Source organism: Triturus cristatus, chromosome 3_2 (assembly GCF_964204655.1).
Source record: "Triturus cristatus chromosome 3_2, aTriCri1.1, whole genome shotgun sequence".
In the NCBI taxonomy this organism is placed as follows: Eukaryota; Metazoa; Chordata; class Amphibia; order Caudata; family Salamandridae; genus Triturus; species Triturus cristatus.
Genome location: NC_140584.1, coordinates 263786849 through 263802624, shown reverse-complemented (window position 1 = coordinate 263802624; position 15776 = coordinate 263786849).

The following is a 15776-nucleotide window of genomic DNA, read 5'->3' as shown; positions in this document are numbered from 1 at the left end:
AGGCCTGTTGGCAATGCTAATGCATGTTTATCTTTGGTTTCCCCACTGGACACAGTCTACCTTTCTTTTTCTAGTCATCCTTCCCCCCTTCCACCTCATCCCCTTCCCCCTAGAATCATTAGTAGTCTCTGGGCAGGGATTTTAGAAGGAGAGGATAGGTGGTATTGCTGGACTGTGTCAACTATTTAGGAGGCTCCTCACTCTGTCCTGACAATCCTGTATTTTTGTGTCCTTATTTGAGTCCGAACATTCGTGATTTGAAGCTATTTTTAGATGAGGACTTCAGACTCTCATAGGTGAATATGAATCAAGGGGTTGGAAAGGAATTATCAGTCACGAAATTTAACATTCAAGTCAGTAACTCAGAGAATATCTGCATATGAAAGTCATAACCACTTAGCATGCCTCTGCTGGCAGATCAATCTGTGAATGCCTCAAGAAAAACAAAAACTAAATTAAATTACAAAGTGATATTATTTTGTCATTCTTTTTGAACTTTACAAAGCTGTTACCTTCATTTCCGACATGATGTGTACTCATTTGACAAGGAAAAATTAAGTTAATCGAAGACTGCACACTTTAATTCATGTCATGCACAATAACAAGCCTGCATTAACTGAAAAAGTGACTTCAGCACAGGCAGTGCTTAATTTGCAATTCTCTTTGAATCGCAATTAGGAAATCGGTATTCCTAATGTATGAAACTCTTTGAAATTTTATTAGTAAGTCTTAGTGGGTCGCAAATAGACCTTTCCTATGACTATCAATGAGGCAGATCGCAATTTGTGACCCAATAGGAATCACGGCCATCACAGGGATTGGTTGCTTGCTGAGGTCAGAAGACTACCATGTTTGTGATTGCTTTTTAATAAAGCAATCTTTTTAGGTCTCACCTGGCGTTAGCAGTGCGCATGCGCTGCCCTCGCCACGCGAGGGCCTTTTGGAATCAATACAGTTTCGGACAGGACTTGAAGCCCGGCCTCTCTTTCCCATTGGCTTGAGTCCTCGTTTATGGTAAACTATGGCGCGTGATTGGATATCGGGCTCTTTTGTTACTGCCCTGTCCATTTTTCGGATGGCCCATCTGGACAGGCTGACGCCATCTTTGTTTGGCGTGACGTGAATTTAAACTCTCAGCCTTGCAACGGAACACTGGAGAGCTCATTTCATTTTCACGCTCAAAAATTCGCCACTGTGTTAAGTCACATGATGTATGCCGTTGCTAGGGAAGATAATTGGGTTATTCCTCTGAAGGGAACTCCATGTATTTGCATTTCCGGGGCTTCGCAGCCAACGAACACCTAGAAAATTTATAATTCACCAATCACAAGCCACCATACAGTCTCTCCAAGCTCCACCGCAGTAAACCACTGTGAGCTGTACAGACAATCTGATGACACGTCTTCCCCCAACCAATCGCAGATCTCGACAGTTCGACATATCTAGTACAATATGTTTAGACCTATTTGATTGAATTATGGGCTTTTTGGTTCTATAAGCTTCGGTCCTTTCACCACAATTTCGGGACAAAAGCACCCATTAAGGGAGTATTGCCATTCAGCGGAATGAAAGCAGCCCGGTAATGCAGTAATTACGTCCATCTGGCGTCCTCATCAAAAGACGGGCTGTGCGAAGAAATGCTGTGCAGGTCGTCACCCTATGTCCTGGGGCAGAAGGCCAATGCAGGCTCATCAGTGACTATTGGAAATTTAATGCAAGAGGGGACACCAGCCAGACGGGGTGTGCTGTAAAGTGCCATTGTTCAGGTGGACACTGCAGGTCTGTGCTGGCAGCCAGTAGCGTCCCTCCCCCTGGCAGCGTTTCCCGTCTCCTCACATGTGCGCTCTGCAGACCGTCGCCCCCAGACTCCATCAATGGGACAGAAAGCACGCAGGCAACCTGGGATCATTAACATGATCAGCATAGTAATGCTCAACTGTTTCTGTGTGTGTGCATGTGTGTGTGTGCATGTGTGTGTGTGCATCTGTGTGTGCCTGTGTGTGTGAGCATGTGTGTGTGTGCATCTGTGTGTGTGTGCATCTGTCCTGCCTGACACGCTCTTCGGCAAGGCCCAGTTGTGCTGAGTGAAAGAAGAGACCCCCCCAATCCCTCCCCGCTCCATTAAGCAGCACTGCACCTCACTTTGTTGGCCTCGCTGCCAACCCTGGTCCGCCCCTTCTGCAGACTTTGCACCCGTCCAACGCCCAGGTGAGAAGCAGAGTCGGCAGTCCTTGCACCCGTCCCCTGCTCTGGTGTGCGCATTTGTGCCTGCATCTGTGTGTGTGTGCTTGCCTGTGCGTGCATCTGTGTATGTGTGCATGCCTGTGTGCATTTGCCTGTGTATGTGAATGCATCTGTGTGTTTGTGCGTGTGGGTACGTGCGTGTCCAGGGCAATGCAATTCTTCACTTCTGTCAAAATTAACATAAAAATGAATTTTATGTTTGAATCACATTTGCCATTGTCAGAATGAAATGACTGGTGGTGTGGTCAGGCCTTGCCTCAACATGGGGTTATGATTAGGTGTTTCCCGCCAGCCTGAAGTGTGTTTTCAGTCAGGCAGAGCTCAGTGTCGTGGTTCCTGCAAGGGGCGAGCGTGAGGTTTGACCTTTTTGTTATTTCAAAGAATGTTCCTCTGGTCAGAAATGTGAGCTCACATGTGTTTTGAGTTAACTCTTGTTCCCACCCTGGTTGACGGAAACGCACGCCTAGGTGTCCTTAGGGCAGGGCCTGAGCTAGCGTGGTATTGAATATGTGCGGTGTTATCGAGGAGTCTTACCTACTCATGTAAAATGAGTAAAGCAGGGTGCAGTAGTGTTGGGGTGCATCGAGAGTGCAGAACGAATAGAAGAACTTTCATTTAGAAGTTTTAGGTAATTCACAGAATTATTTGTTTGTCTAAGCACAAACTCTCCTGAGCTGCAGGCTGATATCTGTTTTCAATGACCTCTTGACCTCTCTGTGGATGTTAGAGGGAGAGAAGAGAGAGAGAAAGAAAAATAGAGCACTTTACATAAGTACTACTTCCATTACAGAAATCAGCCCAGTGGGTGATAATGTGCTGCATGGCTAAACACTTATAAGGTCCCAAAGGCGAGACCTATTGGCTATGCCGATGCTTGTTTTTTTTAAGGCAGCCCGTGCATTCAAAAAGAAAATATGAAACTTTGCAGTTTAATTTTTCAGGATCTTATAAAATATTTGTATTTAAATTCTCAAAGGAGAAGGGGTCCCTTTGGAACCCCTTTGTATTTGCGAAAGGGTTACCACCTACTTGAAGTAGGTGAAAAATTGAATGATTTGCAATCGCATTTCGGTCGTAGAATATTCTTACATACCACTGGATTCGGTATTTGGAAGGGGCGCCCTAAATATACACCTTCCTAATACCAAATCTGTATGTATTCATAACTTCTAAATGCGAATCAGTAACATGTAACTTGGGATTGAGACATACCAAAATGCATTTTTCTGGTTGCAAAACACCCAATTCTGTGAATTGGGCAGTTTGTACCCGGAAAAATTCTTAACATATCTAGTTCTTTGTTTTGTAACTCACAGTTCTTCCACAAGTGCTCACTGTCTGTAAAAACGCCTTTAAATTTTGTTCTTATCTTGTCACGTTTACAGTACATTCAAAGACAGAGGTCCATTGTCAGGCTCTGTCTTCCAAGGCAGCCTAGTGTTTACTTTTCTTTCTCTAACTTCAGTGTGGGAATACTTATGTGACAATCTTGCTGTCAAAGGAAAGACTTTTTTCGAACACACAATAAAACACTCTACTTCACTCTATGCCACTCTGCACCCTGGTGCACCACTCCACTCACCATCCACTCTACAATCCTCCACTCTATGACCCTCCAATCCACTTAACGCCACTCCACTCCAACCTACACCACTCCACAACATGCCACTCCACTCTACGGTACGATAGGGCACTCTATGCCACTCCACTACACACCAAGTGGGGACAGAGTTGAAGAAATGCCACTAGGCAGAGTTTCACAGAGTTGAAAGAAAACTCCATGAAATTCTGCTCCACTCTGCCCCAATTATTAAAATGGGAACCTCACACACCCTTGGTAAAGCAACTCCACCTTTACATACTAAAGAACATATAGTCACCACACAAAAGTGAGATTAGAAATATAGCAAGCAGTTAGAGAGGTGATCATTTTGGGCCCCCCCTAATCTAAGGAGAGGACCAAGCACATGTCTTGGACACAAATAGCACATCATGCTGAACAATTCAGTGGCGGTCCCATCCTCCCAGAACCACCCCAAGCAAAATTATGGGCAAAAATACAATCTCAACCAAAGGCCCTGCGAAGCATTATGGGACGAGATTCTAGAGTGCATTGAATATTATACAATCTGCTCTCTGCTTAGCCAGGGAGAACTGCTGCAGCTTGTGGAATGGTTTCCTCTAAGTCTTGTGGGTCTGATGGAGGTGCCCATCCCACCGGGCACCTCAATAGTGATACTTGGTGAAGGGCAGCTCAGGCCGTGCTCTGGCATCAGCCTGCCCTGCTCCTTGTGTCCAGACTCCTTGCGTCCTCCATGTTGCCCGGGGACCCCATCCCCTGGGCGGAGTCCTGGTAAAGGAGGACGGGACCCCATCCCCGGAACCTCTGTGTTTCCTGAGGTGTGGAAGCGCCGGGCAGGGGAGGGCTGCTGCCTCCCCTGTGTGGTCTGCTCTCCCTGCTCCCCATTCTCATGTCTGGGGGGAGCAGAAGGCGACTACAGAGGGCTGCCGTCTGCCCGCTGGTGCGGGCAGACCTCCATACCTGTTGCTGGCTTCTGAGGCAGCATGTATGGGTGCTGCTGGGGCTCTAGAATCTCGCCCCAGAATGCTTTGTGGGGCATTTGGCTGGCATTGAATGTTTGCCCATAACTTTGCTTGGGGTGGTCCTAGGAGGATGGGACCACCACTGAATTGTTCAACATGATATGCTCTTTGTGTTCAAGGCATCTGCTTGCTCCTTTCCCTAGGTTAGTGGGGACCCCAAAATCATCACCTCTCTAACTGCCTGATATGTTTCAAAGCTCACTTTTGTGAAGTGGTTATACGCTCTTTAGCATGTAAAGGTGCTTTACCACAGGTATGTGAGGTGGGTGGGTGCAGGAGCTAATTCCGTTAGGCGGCAGAGTCTGAGTTTTTGCCTGAACTCTTTATTCCCAACAGAATGCGGAGTTAACAAAACTCCACAAACTTCACAAGCGGAGCGTAGTTCACTGCCCACTGCTACTATCCACTCCTCCACTCTTACATTCTACACTATGACATGCCACTCCACCCTATGTCACTCTATTCCACTCCACTCTACTCCACTCCACTCCACTCCACTCTATGCCTCTCCCCTCAATTCTCCTCCACTGCTTCTCTACTCTATGCCACAACATTTCACACCACAAAACTTCATGCCACTACAATCCACACTACTGTACTTCACTCTACGCCACTCCACTCTATGATGCTCTACTCTATGCCACTCCACTCTACTCCACACTAAGCCAGTTCACTCTACACCACTCCCCTCTACTCCACTCTATGCCACTTTTCTCCACTCTATGCCACTCCACTCTACAGCACTCCAACCTACACCACTCTACTGTAGACTACTCCACTCTATGACACTCTGCGACCTTCCACTCTACAACACTCTACTCCACTTTAATCCACTCCACAACCCTCTTCTCCACTCTACTCCACTCTATACCACTTCACTCTACAACACTTCACTCTACGCCACTCTACAACACCTTACTCCACTCTATGCCACTCAACTCCACAACACTACTCCACTCTATGACACTCCACTCCACACCGCTCTACACCACTGTACTCTACTCAACTCCACTCTACAACACTCTACTCTACTCTACTCTATGCCACTCCACTCTGACACTCTATTCCATTCTGCAACACTCTACTCCACTCTACACTGCCCCACTCTACAACACTCAACTCCTTTTATGACACTCTACGACACTCTACTCCCTCTGTGACCCTCTACTCCACGACACTCTGTTTCACTCAATGCCACTCCTCTCTACGACACTCTACTCCACTCTATGCCACTCTACTTTGCCACTCTACTCCACTGTATGCAACTCCCTCTACACCACTCCACACCACTTTACTCCACTCTGCTCTCCTCTCCTCCACTCCACAACACTCTAATCCACTGAACGCCACTTCACTCTATGACACTCTCTGCCACTACACTTTATGGCATTCCACTATACAACACTCTACTCCCTCTACAACTCTCCATGTCACTCTACACTGCTCCAATCTATGCAACTCCACAACACTCCACTCCTCTCTGTGTCACTCCACAACAATCTGTGACACTCTGTGTCACTCAAAGACACTCCACTCTACTCTACGCCATCCCACAACCCTCTGCAACACTCCATGACACTCTATGCCACTCCAAGACCCTCCATTCTACTCTACTCCACTCTACTCTACTCCAGTCTGCAGCCCCTCCAAGACCCTCCATTCTACTCTACTCCACTCTACTCTACTCCAGTCTGCAGCCCTTGATTCCAATGGCGTAGGGAAACTCACACTTCAGCAGCTTACGGTGGGGGGCTGCCACTGGGCCTGATAAGGTGGTGAACTGAGCCCACACAAACATGAATGTGTTGTTTTTGGTCCTCTTATTTTGCAGATCTGCAGTCAAAATGTTAATAAATAACAATGATGGGAAATACCATAAGTGAAGGTTGTGAGCGTTCACTGGCAGCACAGGGAAGGAAACACATAAAGAATCACATTAAATAGGGAAAAAACTGAGAGGAAAACATAGAAAATCAATGAGCATGAGAGATAAAATTATTTAAAAAATGTACGTATGAGAGGAAAAAGATAAGTAGATAGAAAGGGAATTAAAGAACCAGAGGTGAAAGGAGTGCAACAGGAAGGAAGAAAATGTGAGTTTAAAGATGGAAGAAAGGTGAAAGGTAGGATAAAAGAGTGAAAGAATGACTAGACATGTGTATGCAAGCATTGATAGATTGAAGGGTCAAAGGTTTGATGGAAGAGTGAAAGGATTGACTGGTGAAAGAGGGAATGAATGGAAGGATGGATGGAAGAAGGGGCAGAAAGAGAAGGGTAAATGGAGGGATGGTTAAAAGGAAGATGAATAGATGAACATATTGATGAGTTGATAGATGAATTGATGGATGGCTGAAGAGATGTGGTAATGGGTGGAAAGATGGAAAGTGGAAGGGATGAACAGATGGATGAGTAGATAGGAGGCTAATTGGGAGGGTCACTTTTGGTCGCTTTGCATGCTTGGTCTGATTACAGGTATGTTTCAAGAGGGGGGTATTTACATTTTCTGGCTACTCCCTTGTTCTACTCCACACCAAGCTCCTCAACGCCACTAACATTGAGCCATGCTGCACATCAGCCATGCTGGTGTACAGCATGGCTAAAACACATTGACAAAGCCAATAGCTCTTGTATAAGCGAGACCTATTAGATTTGCCAAAACAAATTTCACCAGTTGGCGCTAGTCAGCTAAATTTAGCACCAGCGCAGGGTGAAACACAGGGCTTTACCGTATTGTTGCAAACACGGTGCAGCCCTGCGTTTCAGAAGTGGTGGAGTGCGGCATAAAGCCAAGAAGGCTAATGACACGCTCCGTCACTTCCTTGTACATATGCCCCATTGCTTTTATTTTGTTGCATGCTTCCATTGTACCGCAGAGCACATATGAGGAAACATTTTACTTTTGGTTAAATCAGCATATTTTCTACGCAGCGTATATAGTGAAAATCACCACTGCATCCCGCAACATACACTGTGATGGGGAAATAAATGTAGACAAATTAATTTCAACCTCAATATCACATCTTTAACTTGTTTACTTGTAAAACACAGAAGTGGGGATTCATTAAGTTAAAACAAAAACTGTAGGTCTTCATGTCATGCCACTTACTGTGTACACTTAAAATTCAATTGCATAACTACTGTTAGTGTAGAAGGTGCAGTGCCACAGAGGTAAGGAGATAGTGAGATGCATCTGTAGCGATGCTGTGAATGGGAGCATGCACACATTTTTCGGTAAAATGCGAGGGATCTATTTTCCTTGCTTGTGTTGGGGTCACTGACACTTCTCCTATTCTATTGTTACAGCTGATGCTCATTTCAACCCAGCTGACTTAGAGTTTATGCCAGCTTTTCGGTCGCACCCCCGAGGCTCCACTTGCCTGCATGTTTCGCAAGGTTAGGCTTCAGTTAGTTTAGTAAGAAGCTACAATGGATCTTGTCTCCCCATGGCTTCAATTAAAGGCATGAACACTTTCGGTTTATTATTCACAGCTAGGCCCCAGGTTCATACTTTTGAATCTAGAAACAGTTGGTAAATGGCAATGAGGATGCATGTGGAGAGAATGCTTTAAAAATAGGGCAGTAAGCCTATCAGTGGAACACATGCTTAAACAGTTTGACTTCATTCTAATTAAGGCTAAACATTGGGAATAAAATGGAGATAAACAATCTGGAAACTTTAGGAAAGTTTGCAAACAATTCCATCAACATCTATAGTGCGCTAGTCTATTTTGGAACGCATTGTGCATTATAAAAACACATTTTTTCTACTTTATGACCAGTGCTTCAAACATCAAAACTTGCTACACCAGAATTTTTAGCCCAAATGCTGTGTCAAGCAACCCTCTCCACCATAACAGAGTGTGCGAATGCGACCACCCCCGCAAGAGAAGACCCAAAACATGTCCTCGAGGCTAGTCAATACTTGGGGGAGAATTGTAGCATCTGAAATTCAAGCACTCCCAACATTTGAATCTATTCTGCCCACATCCGTGATAAGCAGTTTCTCAGGCTGAAACCCAGTACTTTTCTCTTTGCTAGGTACTCATAGGGTTTGGCCCCTTCACGGATTGTGTTGTTTTCAAAAGAGAGTTCGACGCGTTTCGATGGATATCTTATAACACCATCTTTATCAAGACAAAAATTGTGACTTACGTTGTAAATAGATTTATACTGGATCTGTTAAAGGAACCTCATATTTAAAAATTAAGGCCACTCTGATTTCAAGAGATATATAATTTATGAGTGTATAGGGCAATTGCCTCCTTCTTCCTACTGGATTTCCAGGCAGGATATAGTATATCTTTGTAACACCCTTGGTAGATGTATATAGTTTAGGCGATACTTGAGTTAAACCAGGGGCAGGTTTGTCTCTGTCCTGGTTGGTATTTGCAGTTCTTCTCAATCGGAACCGTGATTGCAAATTCGAATTCCTCAGTGTGTGAAAGCCAGGACGATATCACGTAGCAGCGTGCAGCTATCAAAACCCTAATTAGAAAAGGAAACGCGGAATTCGCTATCAAGGAGGTAGAATTAGAATTTGCAATCACGGTTCCAATTGAGAAGAACTGCAAATACCAACCAGGACAGAGATAAACATGCCCCTGGTTTAAATCAAGTATCGCCTCAAGTTCTCCCCCTTTTTGAGCCTCTGCCCACAGCAATCCGGGACTCTTTCAGAGATGACACCTCTCAATAAAGTTACTTATTTATGAACGAGAACAAAAATAAATAAAACTGCTCCCTTGTAGCTCAGCTCCTGCTTCAGCACTAGGGACAGCCAGAGTAACTCTGCACCTAGGGCCTACGAGCTAGGTAACATCAAACTGACTGTCGTAGCCTGATCCTGGGACCGCATTACCTTAACTCTCAGTGGGTTCCATGCATTTTGACCTGCGAGTGTCACTAGTGCTTTTTGCCTTTGACCACAATGTTGAAGTTTTGCAGTATTGAATTGCTTTGATTTATTTTTCCTTCTAAAATCCATAACTCCCATTAAACACATCCAATTGTCTTTTTTTGGTGTCCAAATTAATATAGAAATCTGCTTCATTTTTATAAACTGGTGTTGGATTTCTTTTGAGTCGTGTCTATTACTTATCATCCATGTTGGTACTCTGAAATGCTTACCACATGTTCTTCTAGTAAAGCCTGACTGCTCTTTGCCCCTCTACTAGACTGAGGTAAGGATTTATTATTGTAAATCCAAGGACCATCTTTGGGGTATTGTGAGAGTTTTTCATAGTTGAAGCCCAAGCAGCCTCACTACATAATACTCCACTTTCTTACACTACTATCTTCCAAATCTTAGGTTTTTCAACAGAACCCCGAAACCTGCCTGTTTTCACTTTTACCCTTTTCTGTACTTGTGCTAAAACCGCTGCATATAGTACTGAAATGCCTGAACTGGACACATCACCTTGTCGTCTGATATCCACAATGTCGCCCAAGTCCCCACACTCCTCTGATCCTTTTTTCCTCTTCTAAATACTGATGTGCCTGCTGTCTTCCTCCGCTACCATCGTTTCCCAACTCAAACCCCATAGTCCTTTGCACCCTCTGCTTCAGGCACCCTGAACACCCCTAAGAACATCAATGTAAGTATTGATCAAAAAAGACTGAACTCTGAGGCAGAAGTGCATGTTAGGCATGCCTTCTTAGCAACGCTTCTCAATATCAAAGTTGTGATCTGGTTTCACCCTCCTCTCCCATGAACACCCCTCCAGGATACACCTCTAGAATTCACACCCCTTTCAGCTTGTACCCGCAAAAAGCTTCCAATAAATGCAACCCTTCCATTTTGCTTACTATCATCACAAGTGGTAAATTCCTCTCTACATATTTGTTTTCACATTTTCCTTTCTGGTCCATTTTTCTTAAATTCCTCCCATGGCTGCCGATATGTCATGCATTTGGAGACCACCAGGAAGCCTTCTGCTATACTCAAGGTTCTCACAAACCTAAGTTTCACATGTCCTTTAAAATTTAGGTCGTGAACCACTCCACCCTTGGTGCCAAACTACAGAATCTAGACCACTGCATATGATACAAGGCAACAGCTACACCATTGTCTAATCCTGCAATGTCATGCCTGAAACCAAATATTAATCTTCAATCAAAGTATTAAATTTGCCACGGTTCTATTAATCACTTTTATTACTGGTGTCATTTTTCAAGGCATAGCTTTCACAAATTATTCCAATGCTTGTGTATATGTCTCCACATGTACTGCTGCCTCATTGCCAATTATGACAGTCATTTTCCTGTTCTCTAGCTCTTGTCCCCCTCAACCAAACTGCAAGCAGCACTGGGAAAAACTCCCAGAATGCAATGCTGTGACCATGCACTATTTACTCCTCAAGCCAACTCTCTGCTTGCCAATATCCTCTCTAGTATAGACAAAAACCTCCTGTGTTCAACACATCAGAGAAAATCTCCACTGACAAACGCAGAGGATCGTTCAGAAGCCAAATTGCCAATCAGTCGTATTGTTCCAAATAGTGAAACCACAGCACAAAATATTGTCTAATCCTGTCTCTAATTATAGTCCTGTGATCAACTTCAGACAGACCCTGCATGACAAATATTATCTGCCTGAAACTACACCATACAAGCAAAGTTTAAGTGACCGAGCACCCGTAGCAGCATCCTCAAATTACTCTTTGGCTTCCTATGCACCTTTCATAACATTCTCTCCAATTTTTGTACTTTGCCTGCTGGTAGGCGGGACAGCAGGGCAATTAAATCAAGTTCTATGCCTAAAAAAAATGATAGTGAAAAACGACCCGATGCTCTTTCTGACGTGAAAGGCATCCCAAAGTCTTTTGCTACTCGTTCCAAAATACTTCATCAAATTATGGAATTTCCCTCTATTAATTTCCCTACCCACCATCAAGAAACCATCATGGTATTCCAGCACTTCCTCTTACCCCACTATCTGTCTAAGCACCCACTTTGCTTTGTAAATCTATTTGTCCTTGAAATTGAATTCCCAATAGCTGAAAATCACCTGAATGAATCAGATGTAGCCTAAAAGCCAATTTAATGTTAGTCTTTCCCAGCTACATATCCTTTTCGCATTTCCAAACAAATCTTTTCAGCCAGGTGATATTTGAGTAAATCGCAGAACATTTGTCTTGGTCGGTGAATTCATTGACCAAACTGCCTCCAAGCCATGGAAGGTGATTAATCAATCGATCTCTCTTTACGATTTTTTAGATATGATGTCCAAAGGGGAAAACAAAATGGATCTGCCATTCCAAATTACCTACCTTTCTTTATTAATTAGTTCTGGACAATCAACGCCTGTCTTATCTCTAATCGAATGAAGATTTTATTCCTAGCTGGAAACCTGAGTCCAGCCATAAGGTATCCTAAAGCCCTCATCAAAAATATCCTACATTTCCTTACAGCATGCCGGTCTAGTACCTTCCTGACCCAGTGTTTCATTGACACCAATTTCATTGGAGTACTGGCTCTTCTTAACCACTCTTCTGCTGTTCCCCTTCCCCCTGATGTGGAGGCTTGCACCTTAGCTTGCAAATCAATGCATTAGAGTGTGTTTCCTCCCACATTTAGAACATTCATGCTTCAAATAACTGAGGTACCTGTAGGATCTCTCTGTTCAGGATTCAGCATTTTCCCAGAACACCTTTGGGAAGAGCCCGACCGGTCTCATTGTGCTTTCAGCTCTAACCACAGCTCAACCACATTATCAGTTTCTCCCCACAATTTGTTTGAATTCAAGCTTTTACTAGCCCATTATTCTTCCTCTTAGCTAAGCCATGCTTGTCCCCCAAAACATATGCTAGGTGTCGTAATGTGGTAAATAATTTAATTACCGGTACTTAATTTGATGCGGAAAATCTATAATAATAGCTCAGTAAAATAAGAGGCAGAATCCGTGGTATTAGAGGTTCGGAACGGGCTTTATTCCAAAATCAATTCGAATTGAGGACTCCATATTCCATCACCACGAAGGTTCAGGAAGTGAAGGACCATACTTTATTGACAGATAATCATATTTATAGAAGAGGCATTATAGTGAAACAGATGCAGGAGGCGTAACAGTTGATAACAGAGATAACAACATACATGCGTAACTAAAATGGGTGTAACTAGGCGTAACTAAAGAACGTCATTAGGTATGATGTCATAAATGGGTGGTTCCATGAAAGAATTTCGCAATGTCAGCAGAAATACTTGGCAGAGATGCGCGCGCAGCAGCATGACGTGTGATTGACGTGCAACTAGAGGGTGAAGGGGATTTGACATTTAGCTCTGCATGTGGAGACAGAAGTCTGGGGTTATGTCAACCTAATCCCAAATCATATCTAACATCCTATGTTTAAAGAACTATGTTATCCAAAGAGAGAGGTCTCTTAGGATAGAATCTTATTCTATACTGACTATACTGACTGTTAGTGCGTGTACAAGCGTCTAAGTGTCTACACTAGATGCGAGGGCAGAAATCTTCCATAGTAACAGGGCTATGAATTACTTGCCATAGACAGAGAAGCCGGGCCCATTTGCACGGTAGCTAGAGGAATGTTTACTTAAACTGCTAGACAGGAATGCATTGGATGAGGAGCGGAGCAGAGCAGATAATCTTGAAGGTGAAATACAGTTTTTGGCAGGCAAACAGGTCGAGTCAGGCACCGTTAGCCGCGCAGGGAGTAGGACAAAGTTCATGGATACAGATGCGAGCTCAGACTGGAGCTTTCAGAGGCAGAAGGCAGGAAAAAGGCTTAATGGCAGAATCAGGGCCTACTCGCCTGGACTGTAAAATGGCATAAATGAACCATATAAAGCCGGTGGCCTTTCATACTTAGGAATAGAATATCCGGCCCATTCATGGCGGATCTGAAAGAGGACATGTTGACGGTGGACGCACATGTGTTTGCGTCTTCAAAACTGGAACTGGAGGGAACATACATGTACTTGTGATTATACATGAAATCGTTGGGGTCCAAGATAGGGGACATAACTGATCATAAAAATCCATATTTCCACAGTAATCACATCTATGGATTTGAACAGGTATAAAGCAAAAACCAAAGAAAATAATCACCGTTCCTTAGCCCACTCTGCCACCCCAGTTCAGACATGGCCATATGCAAATCAGTCTGATCCTGTGCCTCATGGAAACAGTTCAGCCCGAACTGCCAAGCCATGTCTTCCCTGGACCGGAAACAAGCTTCCTAGGAATGGTTTCTGGCATTACAGCCATCTTCAACCAGCCTTGCTTGAATCCAGTGGCAAAGTGAGCAAGGGACTCACGTCTGAGCATACCCTGCCAACTTATGGCGAACAAAGCTAAAAACCAAAGGAAATGATGAACGGAGTGTTGAACATTGCAAGCACTCCCCCCCAGTCAACGGATCTGGGTTTAATCCATCACCGTTCTTTAGCCCACTCTGCCACCCCAGTTTAGACATGGCCATATGCAAATCAGTCTGACCCTGTGCCTCATGGGAACAGTCCAGCCCGAACTGCCAAGCCATGTCTTCCCTGGACAGTCTGGCAGGGTATGCTCAGACGTGAGTCCCTTGCTCACTTTGCCACTGGATTCAAGCAAGCCTGGCTGAAGATGGTTGAAATGCCAGAAAGCGGTCCTAGGAAGCTTGTTTCCGGTCCAGGGAAGACATGGCTTGGCAGTTCGGGCTGGACTTTTCCCATGAGCCACAGGGTCAGACTGATTTGCATATGGCCATGTCTGAGCTGGGGTGGCAGAGTGGGCTAAAGAACGGTGATGGATTAAACCCAGATCAGTTGACTGGGGGTGAGTGCTTGTAATGTTCAACACTCCATCCATCATTTCCTTTGGTTTTTGCTTTGTTTGCCATAAGGTGGCAGGGTATGCTCAGACGTGAGTCCCTTGCTCACTTTGCCACTTGATTCAAGCAAGCCTGGCTGAAGACGGCTGAAATGCCAGAAACCGGTCCTAGGAAGCTTGTTTCCGGTCCAGGGAAGACATGGCTTGGCAGTTCGGGCTGGACTGTTTCCATGAGGCACAGGGTCAGACTGATTTGCATATGGCCATGTCTGAACTGGGGTGGCAGAGTGGGCTAAAGAACGGTGATGGATTAAACCCAGATCAGTTGACTGGGGGTGAGTGCTTGCAATGTTCAACACTCCGTCCATCATTTCCTTTGGATTTTGCTTTGTTCGCCATAAGTTGGCAGTGTATGCTCAGACGTGAGTCCCTTGCTCACTTTGCCACAGGATTCAAGCAAGCCTGGCTGAAGACGGCTGAAATGCCAGAAACTGGTCCTAGGAAGACATGGCTTGGCAGTTTGGGCTGGACTGTTCCCATGAGGCACAGGGTCAGACTGATTTGCATATGGCCATGTCTGAACTGGGGTAGCAGAGTGGGCTAAAGAACGGTGATGGATTAATCCCAGATCAGTTGACTGGGGGTGAGTGCTTGCAATGTTCAGCACTCCATCCATGATTTCCTTTGGTTTTTGCTTTGTTCGCCATAAGTTGGCAGGGTATGCTCAGACGTGAGTCCCTTGCTCACTTTGCCACTGGATTCAAGCAAGCTTGGCTGAAGACGGCTGAAATGCCAGAAACCGGTCCTAAGAATCTTGTTTCCGTCCAGGGAAGACATGGCTTGGCAGTTCGGGCTGGACTGTTCCCATGAGGCACAGGGTCAGACTGATTTGCATAAGGCCATGTCTGAACTGGGGTGGCAGAGTGGGCTAAAGAACGGTGATGGGTTAAACCCAGATCAATTGACTGTGGGCGAGTGCTTGTAATGTTCAACACTCCGTCCATCATTTCCTTTGGTTTTTGCTTTGTTCGCCATAAGTTGGCAGGTATGTAGGGGTGGGCGGAATTTGCGGAATTAACCTTCGCAAATTATCGCGAGAATGTTTAAAATTATCGCAAACAAGCAGAAATATCGCGAAGATGCGGAAGTTTTTTTC